Here is a 15,524-nt window from a genome sequence, read left to right as displayed (position 1 = left end):
GTCTGGTTCCAGGCACTGAGTCAAGAACTTCATAAGGATGCATGAATGATCTGTAGTGCAGCTCACGAATCACCCAGGAGAAGCATCTTAAATCTGTTGGCTATAACAGACACTGTACAGAACACAGGAACTCTGGGCTCCAATTTCTGTCTCTCCACTTTTCAATTACATAACATTATGAAAAGCATTTTGGCCATCCTTCAACTTACTTTCCCCCTTTTATACATGGAGATAATTACAATTTCCACCTCATTGAGGTTGTACTAAAGATGGATTGAGGTAATTCATGGGAAGTGCTGAGCATTGTCCCTGTGTTCATTTTAGCTGTTACAATAAGGCCGCAGTCAATGTGGAGCACCTATACCATGGCTCTCCTCATGTAGACTTTATCCCTTAGAGTTTTGCTTCTTCCTATTAATTTTTGTCTATTCTGGTCCTGAAATTACTTAACTAAAACACTTGACACTCCCCTGCTTAATATCTTTAAAATAAAGCTGCCCAAGATTTAAGGAATAATGCCAAAAAGCCTCGAAGTTGATATTCAGGTATGGCTTTCATATAGGATTCTAAGCTTGGGTGCCATTATTACAAGGGACATTTACTCCATTCAGACAAACAACATCTATGCATTCACATCCTGCTACTTTGCTCTGAGTGTCCCCTGCTCTAGAATCCTAAGCTGTGAGGGTCAGCAAGCACTATGTCAAATGCTTTCTGAATAAAAAATTGAGAGCCAGACTATTTTAGAGCTGGACAGTCCCCAAAATACCACTCTACAGATGAGAAAACTGAGGTCAATTGGCTTCCCATGGTCTCAGAGCTATTTATCAGCAAAGCCTTTACAGAATTGCTGGTCTGCCTCCAGGGAAGGAGCCTCAGGGCAGCCTATTAGGAAAAGTATTTGTCAGCAATTGGCCACAAACTTGCTGACAAATGATCTTTGTCCATTTGTGAGAAATGGGACAGAAGGTATACACCTAGTAAGAATAGAACATAAGGCTTGTTTTGTTGTATCTCTTACACCTCAGGCTTACAATGCAGGGAATTATGGGAGGAGGGAAGATGGCCAGAGAGCTTCTGAGATCCTTCCTTGTGATCTCACCTACTATTTACTTCAAACACATGGTATCTCTGGCTGGATTTGGTCCTCACTAATGCTCCCAAGTATGCTTGTGAGATTTACTGAAGTTAGAAAATTTCTGAGATGTTTATAGTCAAAATGACAATGAATAAACCCAAGAATCAACAGTGCATTACTCTGAAGGGAAGTGTGCGTGGCACTAAGAGCTAAACTGTGATTTTCTCTATGATAATAATTCTTAGAGTGACATTTCATTTATATAGTGCTGTTTAGCTCTCTGAAAATGATAGTGAAAATGAAAACTATGACTTATAGCACAGCTGTGTCTATGTACCATGTATATATAGGAGAGTGAGGTGGCATAAGACAAACATCTGTTTACTCTTCATGAATTTTAGGGGGGGAATGTTGTGAGTTAGAATAGTCACAAATGGACAAACATCCTGGAATAGTATGGAGCAAATCCTCTAAGGCATTTTCACTGTGTGCTTACCACTCATAACTCACCCAGTTTCATGAACTGGAAACTGTCAACTACCTAGGGCCAGCATAGAGGCTGTCTGTACTGCTAAGAGATACACAGACTGCTCTGCACAGACCCTGAGATGTGACTCAAATTATTTCTCCCTCCTTTCATAGGCTCATCAATGCCACAGAATGTCTATCTATTGCAGAATTTTGGATCTTTGCAATGACTTACAAGGCTCAAATCTATAGATCATTTTCTCCAGATAATTTCCCCATCCTTTGCAAAAGAAAGAAAGAAAGAAAGAAAGAAAGAAAGAAAGAAAGAAAGAAAGAAAGAAAGAAAGAAAGAAAGAACTTTGTCATATAAAGATCAGTCTGTTATACTGTCTCCTTTCAAGAAACCCTGGAAATAAAACTTTTCCCACTGGGCTATATGAAGTAGCTCTGCTAAAGTCCTAACATCTGAAGCTGCTTATAAAACTGATGTTCAATCTAAGTCAAACTGATGTTTAAGGAATTTTCCTTGTGCTCCATTCTATACACAGCATGCTATCAACCCAGCCAGCAGAATACAAACGCCAAAACCCTCACCTAAATATTGTAATTAGCTCATTCCTCACAGAGCCTTCCAAAAAATGTGGGGAAATGAAGCATTTGGGGATTATGTAGTTGAAAGCAATGAATGAAAAAAAAAACTCACAAACTCTAGGTGGTTCATTTTCGGCAGAAACACTAGAAAACAGGTTCTGGAAACCACCAGGAATTGCAGTTGAGTGGAGAATTAGAGCTATGGACTAGAACCTGCCATAAAAATCAGTGGATATAGGTACCACAGCCATCCTTTCCATAAATGAAAGGCCACCACTACAGAGGCGTGACCTTTGCTGTATCACTGTCATTATGATGTAAGTGGTGCTTCATCAACACTATCAATAGCTGTCCTGGCATCTCTAAAACCCCCACCACCCTTTCCTCCATCTCTTCCTCTTCTTTTCTCTATCTTGCTTTCTCTGTATTTGTACACACAATATATATTGAATACAAAGAAGTTGGGGCGGAATTGTTCTGGTTACCACAGAAACTAGTAAAAAGCACTTTCTGGTCATTTAGGACAGCAAGTAGAAAGAAATTTCTTTTTATAGGAACTTTTACAGGAATTTATTCTCTCAACACTGAGAAGTGATTCTGTGACCAAGTAGAAGATCAAGCAAACTAAGCTATAAAAGTGCACCATGAGGAATGAGTTACGGACAGAAGGTGTTCTTCTGGAATACTGGATCACTCAGTTCGAAGTCTTGTATGATTTAACATGACACCAGCCCTGCTTGCCACTGGGTATCTCTGGGTTTATTTTCCTTTAGTCTGATTTTTGTCAGAAGATGTTGTCAAACCAACCTAAAATATGAGATTAACAGGGATGACAGATATTCTGTATAACAGAATTAAGTTTAAAAATATTTGGTGTACCAAATGAAATGGATACCATGTAACTATGGAATACAAAGGTGATTATAATAATATATTGCCATGGTATGCAGTGCATAAAGAATTTTTAAATTTTTTTAATAAGTTTTGTAAAGATTTGTTTATTTTATGTATATGATTACATTGTAGCTCTACTCACTCTGGCCCAAAGATTTGTTTATTATTGTATGTAAGCACACTGTAGGTGTCTTTAGACACACCAGAAGAGGGTGTCAGATCTCACTATGGATGGTTGTGAGCCACCATATGGTTTCTGGGATTTGAACTTGGGACCTTCAGAAGAGCAGTCAGTGCTCTTAACTGCTGAGCCATCTCTCCAGCCCAAGAATTTTTATCTATTGATGTGACTTTGTATCAGAACCATCTTATAGGGTAGATCACTGCTTGGTAGGCAAATGGAAAAGTAAAAAATAAATTAATTCATTAAAAGAAAAGAATGAAAGGAAAGAGAAAGAAAAAGTAAAAGTAAAAGAAAAAGAAAGAAAGAAAAAGAAAAAGGGAAAGAAAGAAAACTGTCTTGCAAAACTGGGCAGATACCCAGGCCAGGATTTGAAGTAAGGCAGCCTGGTTTTAGAGCACTATTCAGAAGGTGCCTTGTCATGCCTTGCATGTACACGGACAGGTGGGAAAATGTGTCTCAACCGAAGTACATAAGGAAAAACAAATAAACAAAGAAACTGTGGAGCATAAGTCCTTTGGGTGATGTGTCTGGCAATAAAAGCTAATGTAATGTAGCCTCAGGCTGCAATAAAAGAACTGTATAGAAGAGAGCTGATAGTCTACAGTCTAGCTGCCTGGATTTCAGTCTACAATCCTTTTCTGTGAAGAGGTTTGGAGGGAAAAAAAAAAGAATTGGCTGTGTAATCTGGATGTGTGGCAAGTGGAAGATGCTGTCCTGCAAGAAAAATAACAAATAGTGTGGAGGATGAATTACTTCTAGTCTACAAGTCATCAAATTCAAGGAATATAACCTTCAAAGAGTGCCGAATTTGGCTTGGCCCAAGGAAGTATTTCTAACAGTGGCATATGTCAGTGTGCCAATGGTATTCTTTAAGGCACAATAAGTAGCACATCAGGAAGGGTATCATAGCCTTTCTAGGGCGTGATAGGAAAAACAGGACCTCTTCCTGGCACAGTGCTTTAGTCTGGATAACCTCTAGGGTCCCTACCTAACACACAGGCGTTCAATTACATCACACCTTCTGAAGGCCAACGTTGCCCATTGAGCTGGAAGTGCTTTCTTGTCCTTTCTTCAGCCCAATGTGCTAATGTCTCCTCCTTCCCCCATCACTGACTACTGCAATCTCAAGTTTTATAGAGGAGTCTGAGTGCCTTCTGCACTCTGGACAGTATCAACTCACTGAGAAAATATTCTTGTCATTTTTTTCAACAAGTGTTATGTTCAACTCACAGCCTAACTCACAGCTTTTGATGACAAAGTCATTCATATCATGCCAGCTCTTTACAGATGGCCCTGTGACACATGACACTTGCGGTTAGTAACTTAAGGTCTTTACTATAGCCATTGCCTCATCTCTCTCTCTCTCTCTCTCTCTCTCTCTCTCTCTCTCTCTCACACACACACACACACACACACACACACACACACACACACACGCGTATGTTTGTGTTACTTTTCATAATATAGTGCTATGGGTAAAGGAAATTCCAATAGTTGGGGCCCTAATGGAAGGTCTTCACATCATTGGCAGTGTATCCTGGATGGGGACTGTATGACCCAGATTTCTTTTGCCCTCTTCTTTGGGTTTTCTGACATTGAAGTAAGATGTTCCCCACTCCACGATTCACTCTCACCACCACAGGCTGCTTGCTATTAGGCAAACTGAAAGAGCCGGTTCATCATAGCTCGGCTAAAACTGTGAGTCCAAATGCATCTCCTCCTTATAAACAAATCACCATTAGGACAGCATGTTAGGGATGGGAAGCTGAGTGTCACATTCCCCGTTTATCCTCAGTAGAACCTCAGGAATGACACAGCCTGGGAAAATGAGCTCAAGGCTAAGACCAAAAGCCAGGATGAGACCGATTACAAAATACTATCAAATAGCATATCAAATTGATGACAGACTCTGATATAAGAGTCATGTAAAGTCTTACAGCTTAGCTGGCCAAGGATATAACAGGCTGAATGTGTCTTTACACAGCCTTGAATTTAAATAATGTTTAAAAAATACCAGATCACTAGAACATCTATTAAAATTATTTTTGAGTTAAATATAGACACCATGCCACACACACATACTCACACACACACACACACACAGACACACACACACTGCATGCATGTATGTTTGTCTAAATACACTTGACTTTTGCTTGTAGATAATGAAAAGAGATTGTGTTAAGAGCAAAGGCAGCTCACCGCATTGTCTAGAGGGGTTCTGCTATGTGCTCTGGAATTTCTATGTGATTTTGGATTCTCCTATGGATACATCAGCTCCTCATTTCTCTAGGAAGGCTGACTAGAATAGAAGTGGATGATTTGTGTAATGGTTTCATACATCTGACTTCTGAGAGTTCTATTTGATAAAACCAAGTCCTCAGTCTTCATTACAGGAAAGAATCCACCTACACAGCCACAGTGATCAGAATGCAGCAGGCAGCAGCATCTGGCATCTCTTTTGTCAACTTTCAGAGTGAGGTGGCAGAAACAGATGAAACATGACCATGATGGAAAATCTGGAAGCCATTCCTCTTCAGTTTGGTTAGACACTGAGTGACAAGAGCATCCCAGCAGGGTAGCCAGGCTTCAGTGTCTGGCGCCTGGATGTGAATCCCAGATCTGTTTGTTGGCTGCTCCAGAACACCAGAAAGGAATGCCTTCACCCCTTGTGAGATGACGCTTTACCTCTTTCCGTACCCTTATGGGTAGGAAGTCCGAGAGTGCATGGAATCCTTTTTAGTATGCATAATACCACACTGGCTTGGTGCACGATCAATTCTGGAGTTCAAGTGTTGTGGAAAACCAGTTTCTAATATCTGTAAGGAATATCTGTCAGGAAAGATGACAATAGGCTGGGAGACAAAATGTAAGTTCTGGGAAGAAGTTACACAAGGTAGCACTTCAGCTCCTCCTTCATTAGAGCATTATCTTTTTTTACTTATTCTCTTTAAACTCCACTCACTACCCCCGTCCTGGTCACCCCCTCTCACAATCCTTCCCCTACTCCCTCCCCATCTCCTCTGAGCTGGGAGGATCCTCCCTGAGTATCCCACTACCCTGGCACATCAAGTCTCTGTGAAGCTAGGGGCATCCACTCCAACTGAGGCCAGACAAGGCAGCCCAGCTAGAAGAATTTATAGACAAAGCATTTTAATGAACAAAGCTAATGAATCACCTGCTGCTTTCCAGATTCCCTGAGAGGTGGTTAACAGGCTGCCATCCATGAGACATTTAGGATGCTTCAAAGACTATTGGCAAGAAGAAACCCTGCTGAGCAGAGTTAAACCAGAAGCTCTTAGACAGACGCTCCTTTCTATGGAAAAGATTCTGGACTGCTCAGGGTACCACGGTCACACGATTATCTCCTATTTTCCTATTTTCTGCCCTACATTTTGTCCATGATTGGTAGGAAGGTCCAGGCATTTGACACACATCCCACATAGCAGGAAACTGTGGAGGACTGGGACTTAGAGTAGATTCGTAAACTTAGCCTCAAGTGTCTTAAGTTTCCCTGAGAGCTCTCTGTCTCAGTTAAACAGTTACTAATCCCTGATCCTATAAAGGCTATATAGGATTATAGAGGGATGGGGTCAGTACATGACACATAGTAGGATCTCAAAAAAAAAAAAAAAAGGTCTTCTCTGTTAATCCCCATTACCAGGTGAACACAGCAGGGAGGATGTTCATTGGCAGGACGGGGCTGGATAGAACGAAGGCCTAGAGCGAGAGCAGCCTCAGGGAGGCTGCAGATAGAAAGCCCCGGGAGGAGCTTGCAAAGCACAGGTTGACTGAGATATAGGATGAGATATAGGGAAAAGCAATAAGGAATGTGAAGAGAGTGAGGCCCCTGGATATTTTTTTAACTAGAAGTCACATCACTGTGTCCTTTTCTGGGCCCCTAAAAGACAGACATCACCAGGTGGGGCACAAATCTCTTCAGTTGCTGTCCCTTCAAGAGTTAAAATTGTCACTGTGCAATCCCTTTGAAATCCCAAACTACATTTATCTGGGGGGAAAAAAACCAAACAAACAGGAGCAGTCTTGAAATTGAGACGATTTATCAAGAGACTAATTATCTTTTAAGCTAGTCTGGAATCGTAATGAGCCGATTTTACACGAAAGCAGACCCCGGATGGATATCAGCAGATCTCATGCTCAGGTCACTTTCCCGGGGAAGACCGTTACTTCAGGGTAACTTCCCACAGCAGCCCACATGTGAGAGGAACAGTGGAAATAAGGCTTGCAAAGGTGTAAGGAGGCTTGGGCCCTTTAAAAGGTAACTATCTCTAAAATCTTCACTGCCTCCTGAATATTCTAAATGGAAGAAGGATGGCTCACTTAAACACATGAAATCATTCAAAACAGGCAGGCGCTAACGAACACTCCATCACTTACTGAGAGATGCCCCAATCTAGAGCAAAGATTTACATCTAATCATCAAAAGTAGGAGCTGCTGGCTGTCACCATTAGTCTGTAAAACCGAATCCCAGTGCCGTGTGTGGGGAAAGGGCTGTGCGTCCAAACGCAGGCACACGAATGAGCCCAAGCCCGAGGACACACGCCTGGGGAGGCCACAGAGAACTTTCGACACCTGGGAAGGGGGGGAGTCATCTACCTTGTTCTGTGAGACAGGGTCTCTCATTAAACCTGGAACTCACTAATAAGCCAGGCTGCCTGACCAGTGAGCCCCAGGCATATTTGTCTGTCTCCACCTCCTGGAACTGGGCTTAAAAGTGCACGCCACTGGCTTTTCTAGGGATTGAACTCAGGTCTTTTTGCTCAGCAAGTCCTTTGATTGACTGAAGGGTCTCCTCAGCCCAGGGACTACTTCTGCATTCCATAGCTTTAGTATGCATTGGAGTTCAGTAGTCATTGGCAACTTGGTTTTTCCTTTAAAACAATCTCAGAACACAGATATTACTATGAGGTCTGGGTTTCTTTGTTTGTTTGTTTGTTTGCTTGCTTGTTTGTTTTCAGAAAAGTCATCTGAGTCTCCACAAATCTGAGTCTGTGGGTTAGTTTTCAGCAGATATCCATAAGCAAAGGAACTTTAAATGCAGGATACTTAAAGTTCTGAAAAGATGTATTTGGGACTAGGTTCAGCTCATGGGTGTGTTCTCCATGAAGGGCACATATGGAGATTTAAAAACAAACAAAAAAAAAAAGTCTGGGGCTGGAGAGATGTCTCAGTGGTTAAGAGCACTGACTGCTTTTCTCATGGTCCTGAGTTCAAATCCCAGCAACCACATGGTGGCACACAACCATCCGTAATGAGATCTGACACCCTCTTCTGGTGTGTCTGAAGACAGCTACAGTGTACTTACCTATAATAAATAAATAAATATTTAAATAATTTTTTTTAAATCCTGGGTAATCAAAATCAATAATACTTAATGCTATATTTTAAAGTCAAAATTACTGGAAAGGACCTGGAGAGATGGTACATTGGTTAACAGCACTTGCTGCTCTTATAGAAAACCTGGGCTCTGTAACTCCAGTTCCAAATGATCTCATGACTTCTTCTGTCCCCCATGGGTGCCAGGCACACACATGGCATAATTCATACATACAGAGAAAGCATATATAGACACACAATAAATAAATAAATATATTTTAAAGAGCACTGGAAAAATCCATGATGGATAAATGACCAAGTTTTCAACAAGGGCAGGTTTAACCCTGCAAACGCATGTCTAAGTACATCTTCCTCGTCCTTGTTGTCAACATATTGTTAAGCAAGGCTACTGCCATGTTTAAATAACTGGGCCAACCTTCAGCAATGAGAAAATCCACCCTAGGTCTTTCACAACATGGTCCTGGGCAAAATATTCCCCAAAACCACAGTGAGTGCCCATGGTGAGTGCCGTCAGAGCCAGTCACAGCAAGCTTAAGCAGACAGAGAAGTATAATCTACCATGGGTAACCAGGCCTCTCCTCAAATTCTCCATTCACTGATGGACCCTAAGGAGAGCTGGAAACAGATCTCTATGTCTCTGAAATTAAGACCAGGGAGGTGCCACCCTGCCCTGCCGCTGAGCTTTCTGTCACAATTAGGTCACCATTATACAGAGGGTGACACTGGGCCTGAAGCCATTCCTTATAAAAGAATTGAACAGTGAGAGGTGAGTTTAATGTGTAAAAGTCACTCCAGTGGAACGGACCAGATGAGGAAGTAAAGGTGTCTGTCTCCCCATCTGCAGCAGCATAGAGAATCTGATAAGAAAGCAGTGTCCATTCACAAATACTCTTCAAGGAGTACACAGTAACAGAAGACACACAGTCATCCCCTGTTCCGTGTCAGGGGAGACATTTACACAAACTTCCAGGCTCAGCCCCCGAAATGTGCCAGGGGCCTTTACATGATAGAGAAAAATAAGAGAGGGCCGTGCCCCGTGTTTCTCTCATTCTCTCTCTGATTTCTTCCCTAAATCCATCTCTTCATCCTCTGCCTTTTCTCATTTAGAATCCTAAAGTACCACATTCTCCGCCTGAGCTGAAACTGTCAACCGACAGTTTTATGGAAGGACAATTTCTATCTGAAAGGATCCCAGATCTCGACCAAATGTCCTTCAACCAAACCAAATGACAATCGAAATTGGTCTACAGTTTTCATGTGCATTATACACAAACTCTTAAAATATAAAATTGCCGTTTCTTTAAAAGTTAAATCAACTGTCTGGTAGTGAGTGAGCATCGGTTTACAAATCACTTCATCTTACTTTCCACTAAGTGACTTAATAGTCCCTCCCATAATCCATTTGCATTGATTCCATCTTCATCAAACGTCCACAAATTCCAACAGAGCTCAGAGCTGCTAAGAATTCTACTGCTGAACTATCAGGGAAGCAACTCTGTTCAGTTAAAAAAAATATACAGGACTATCCACTTAAGACTGTACTTATTTTTAATAGAGCTTTCCTCTTAATTATAAGAGGAAATTTTTCTGAACTTTAACTATGACACCCACCACCAAACAGTAATAAATATAAGTTTTTACAGCCCCAAAATATGCAATTTAATCATAAACTATCCTTTCTATATCACTGAAGAAAGAAATAAAGATAGAAAAGAAAGAAAGGAAAGAAAGAGAAAGAGAGAGAGAGAAAGAAAGAAAGAAAGAAAGAAAGAAAGAAAGAAAGCTCAATAATGATTAAACCCCAGTGATTGAGGATTGAACTTGAAATAAATTTTATCCTGTGCTAAAGTTAGGTTTTATACAGAAATATCAAGAATGATTTAAGAGTAATTGTAAGGCATTTATTGCTATAATAAAACTGCATACTCCAAAGTGTTTACCAAAAAATTAAACTGCAGTTTTATTTATGTATTTTTTATTTATTTTGCAAACTGCAAGAGCCTTGCAGATGTCTTTAAAAACCCCTTTGAAAGAAGAGGTAATGTTATTACAGACACCTCAGGACTACTCCCCTCCCCCATCTCTAATTCATCATATGCTCTTCCCGGATTCAAAATGTTCTCCCTACCCCAAACAAAACCTACCCATCAGTCCATGCATACATGCATACATTTACACATCCGGCACATAGCTGCCCCGGTGAGAGGTAAGCTTAGTTATCATCTGCTCAACGCCAATCCTCAGGCTTTGTCTGAGACAATGTCAAGTCACAAAAATTCCCAACTTTCTAGCAAAGTCCAAAGAAGGAAGAAAAGACTGCCGGTAACGGTAACAAATCCTCCCACTCGGAAGATGCTCATGCAAGCAATCTACCGGAGCAGAGTCTGAGCTGCAGTGACAGGAATCTGGCCTCTCTGCAGAGGTAGCAGACAAGACTAGAAACAAAACTGCTTTTCATGGTGCCCTCAAAAGCAGAGGGGCTCCATGTCGAAAGTTGGAGAAGGTCACCATTGCCCTCTAGTGGCCAAAAGTGCAATCTTCCGCAAAGGAGTCCATTTCCATAGATGCACAAGGCTCTCAGCTTCAGTGCAATTGTAAAGCAGAGAGATGTTTAGTTATCCTCCTTCACTCTGTTCTTTAGCGCTTCCTACATAGAGAGGAAATGTTAGATGGCCATTACAGTGACCCTGATGGGCCAGTGAACTCAAGACGAGGAAATAAAAATGTTTCCAACTTTCTCCTGTTTTTTTTTTCTTTCTCCAACAAACCTATGGATTTTGCTCCGTTTTCCCATTCACTTACAATTTTAGATAAGCTAGATATCTTTATATTTCTGGAGCATTAACTCTGAAGTGGAAACATTGATGTGTTCAAATTCTAAATAAAGAATGCGAGCTCTTGATACACTAGCCAACTTCTGATGAAGTAATGACCAATTTCATAAAGGAGAAAATTCACTGCGTGTATATTTTGGTGCATGAAAATCACTCACTAGTGAACATATGACATGGGTGAATATTTCTAAGGAAATACTTAGAAATTCATAGCAATTATGGGGAATTGTCTATGCAAGAAAAAGTTCACTGCCTTCCCTCAACTCCATGAAGTGTCTTTTGTAATTATTAATCAATAAATAGGTACACTATAATCAGAGTTTTAAAAATTCAATGTTGAAAATAAGCTCAAATAAGCATAGCAGACTTTTGAACTTCCAAGACAAAAGCATTGGAGATGAAGACTAAAATCCGAGGTGTAGCCCTTGTTTAGGTGGTTCTGAAACATAGATTTACATATAATGGATCAAAGTTTATGTAGATTGTCTGCTTCCTAGGATACTGGCATTTTTAGGGAAGATTTCAAGACACACAGAGCTTATGAGAGTGTCGTTTCTGTGATTGTAAATCAAGCCATGAGTCAATGTCATGGTGATTCCCATGTGACGGTCTCCAAACCTGAATCCTGACAAAGCAGCCCTGTAGTTCTATTCAAAGTGAAAGAAAAACCAGGAACTAAGAAGACATGTGCATTAAGGGGCATGAAATTGATCCATATTCCCCCAAATGATCACATAGCTCTCCAACTCTGCACCCTCCTCCCACAAATAAGCCTTCTGAAGCCTCCACAGTAAATGTGGAAATATGAGTTCTATGCCATAAAAAAAAAGGAGAGAGAGACAGAGCAAACTGTAGCTTTTACTTTTTTTCAAATTAACAAAAGATTGCATCTTAATTGAAAATAGAATTTAAGTTTCTAGTAATTTGCTGTGGTGCACTGATAAGCGTTCTGAACATAATGTAAATTCTGGAGCATTATCAAGATGGCCCGATGTTACCACAAGCACTATTTTTAAAGGCTCTCTCTCTCTCTCTCTCTCTCTCTCTCTCTCTCTTCTTTTTTGCTTTTGTTTTTTTCCTAATATGCAATAAGTCCATGTTAAACAAATTTCCAAGAGCACATCATTCCATTTCCATTCTTCCTAATTGTTTGTTCATACCTCTATCCTCACACACACACACACACACACACACACACACACACGCACACACACTCCGGGGAAGATTCTCTCTCTCTTTCTCTCTCTCTCTCTCTCTCTCTCTCTCTCTCTCTCTCTCTCTCTCTCTCTCTCTCTCTCTCCATTCGCCATATAACATCCCAACCAGGTTATACAGACTTTGAGCTAATAACTAAAATAACGTCAGTAACCATTACTTGCTACTAAAGATAAAATTATAGACTCTGAGGGCTTCAATCTGCTTGTTGGGATGCAATGCCTTGTCTCAGAAAGCAAGATGCAAACCCCGTTTCCACCCAGCAAAGTTTCCTGGCCTTTAGATGCCTCTGTCTGCTTTCTGCTAAGTGCTAATCACATTCCTTTGTACTAGGCAGGACAGAGTTCCAGGGCCTAGTGGGCCAACCCTAAAACTTAAGAGTCAGAGATTGTTTAAGGAACTTAACGTGCCTGTGGCTTCAGGGTACCTCTAGTACTGGCCACAGCTATGACCCTTTGTTTTGTAACTTTTATTCCTTTGTTCTGCTAGAAGACCAAGCTGCCTGCAGCCAGGGTTGAGCATCCCTTTCTAGGTTCTGGGGCTCTCTGTCTCCTTGCTTATGGGAGAAAATAACTCCAACATTATTGAAATGAAGGCCAGTCCCTTCTCTTTTTCTCTGCCACCCTCAAAGGCGCTCGCACTCAGTTCAACCTCCCTAATATGCTGATGCAAGGAATCCTCAGTCCCGAGAACACATCTGTAGATCGGTCCCCAGGAAATCCAGACACCCCACAAATCCCTGGATGTCTGCTACTAGCCTAGAGATAAGGAAATTGATCTATTCCTCTCCCCAGATTAATTATCACTGCTTTCTGTGATTAAAACCAAAACTTACTGCTTCCTAGTCCACAGATAAGAACGATCCGGAGAAAATAGGAAAAGATTCAGGAGTCGTCGTTAAAGATTTCTTGAAGAAGAAAATGAAGGGGAGACTTTTAGACAAATCTCTATCCTCCCGCAGTGCCAGGCTTTCATTAACAAACCCACCCCCAGCCTTCAGGGACGACCCTCCGTCATGCAGAAATGGCACCGTTAAATAATTAGAAGATGCAATTTCTTCATAGCAGTGCGATAGCCCGTGAAATTCCTGCTGCATTATTAACAAAAAGCAACAGGGCTTCTTCGAACATCTAGCGAACCTTTCACCCGCGGAAGGTAGGAGTGCGGAGCCCGGGCGAACAGCCTGGCCTTGGGAAGAAAGAGAGTAGGAAGCTGATCAGCGGCCTCCTGGGTCCCACTTTCTCCAGGGACCCGGAGTGAAAAGCCCCTGCCAGGTCCAGGCTGGGTTGCGAGGGGAACTGATGCTCCTGCCGCCTCCCCCTTCCCGCCGCTCCTTGCTCTCCGTACACTCCGGCTGGGAGGCCAAGCGCAGGGAGGGAGGCCGAGCATGAGGAAGCAGAGGAGGCTTGGAGCGCTCCGAGAGGAGGCGCAGGCTTTCGGAGAAGGTTTGATTCTCAAAGTTAACGTTGACCCTGGAAAGCTTTTTTCAACCCAAGCCAGAGCATAGTCCTAGTCTGAGCCGCTCACACACCATTCCCTGCACCGCTGGGAGCTTAGGAAGGGTGACTGGAGCCCCGCAAGAGGCCGGGGCTGGAGGGCTAACTTGCACCGCAATCCCCCGGCCTCGGAGCTGCAGTCCACAGACCCCCGACCCACACTAGCAAAGTGCGGCCAATGGAATCGCCGCTTCCTCCTGGCTGCCCGCTATCTTCTGGCCTTCCACCACACTCTCTTTACGTGGGCACCGAGTCCAGGGGAAGCTCTCTGGGAAGACGCGGGAGGACCCCCCTCTAGGAACCCCGCCGAGAGCGATTTTGTCTAGGGAATAGGCGCAGCGCGGGCGGGCGGGCGGGCGGGCACCGCACAGGGGTCGACTTTCCCTAGAGACATCACAGGAGCAGTCTGCGTGGCCAGAGCTCAGCTCTGCAGTTCCTTGTCCCAACCCAAAGCAATCCCCCTGTGCTGAAGCCATGGTGCAACGGCCCCCCACCCCCGGGGGGCAACACATCAAAGAACCGGGGAGCGCGCATCTGGCCCCTCAAACCCCTGCTCTGCCTGTGCCCACAGCTGGTTGCCTCCTTTTTCTCTGATTTTTAGCAATCCCCCCCCCAAAAAAGCCCTCCTGCTTTGCATTACAGATCTCCATCAGACAGCAACCTCCCCCTTCCGCAGACAGTCTCTTCCAGAAGGAATTCTTTCTTTCCCCTTACCGCCTACTCCGAGAAGCCCCATCTAGATGGGGTCTAGAGCCGAGCAGAGCGTCTCACCTGGAGTCCTTGCGGGTGGACGCGACCTCCTGGCCGGCTGTCCCCTGGCACTGGGCGAGCGCAGCGGTGTCAGCCCGGGCCCCGGTCCGAGTTCCATTCACAAGTCGGCGGCGGCTGCGAGCGGCCCCCGCGGCATCTGCTCCTCGGCCCGCGACGCTCCCCTCAGCTGGCGGCGGCCGCGGAATGAGCGGCGGAGCGCGCTAGTGGCAGGAATGAGAAACCGGGGGGAGGTGGCGGGCAGGCGGGCGGGTGGGGGGGGGGGAGGAGGGAGGCCGCCGATGGGAGGGAAAGGGGGGCGGAGAGGAACCGAGGCTGCTAGACGCTGAGAATTGGGCCTGGAGGAGGCGACGGATGCCTACCCTGTCGGCGCTCCTCCTCCCCCCAACACACCCGGGGGGCCGAGGGATGCCAAACCCAGGAATAGGTGGCCTGGCCGCCCCTCCTGCCCTGGGTCGCAGCGCTCCGTCTCCTGTGCGGGCTCAGACAGAGTCTGGAGCGACTGAAGTTGGGCTCCGGGGACACACTACCAATCAGGAAGGGCGACCGAGGGAAGCTGGAGAGGGCTTGAGAGCCCCCATTTTCCTCTTTTCCTGAAATCCGCTCCAGCTGGACAAGCTGGGGCCTCGACCGGCCG

The 15,524-nt window shown here is 43.8% G+C and overlaps 1 protein-coding gene across 1 annotated transcript in view; it reads right to left on the bottom strand.

Moving 5' to 3' along the window:
* Positions 1-15,100, bottom strand: part of Cdh11 (cadherin 11) — a 160,453-nt gene extending 145,353 nt beyond the window's left edge. Inside the window, exon 1 of the mRNA XM_052166700.1 lies at positions 14,891-15,100. The gene's annotated coding sequence lies outside the window, so the exon portion shown is untranslated. The remainder of the gene's footprint in view (positions 1-14,890) is intronic.
* Between the last annotated feature and the right edge of the window lie 424 nt (positions 15,101-15,524).

The sequence above is a fragment of the Apodemus sylvaticus genome, chromosome 21 (genome assembly GCF_947179515.1).
Source record: "Apodemus sylvaticus chromosome 21, mApoSyl1.1, whole genome shotgun sequence".
Classification (NCBI taxonomy): domain Eukaryota; kingdom Metazoa; phylum Chordata; class Mammalia; order Rodentia; family Muridae; genus Apodemus; species Apodemus sylvaticus.
Note: the sequence above shows the minus strand (reverse complement) of the source record. Positions and strands in the feature narration are given on the sequence as shown.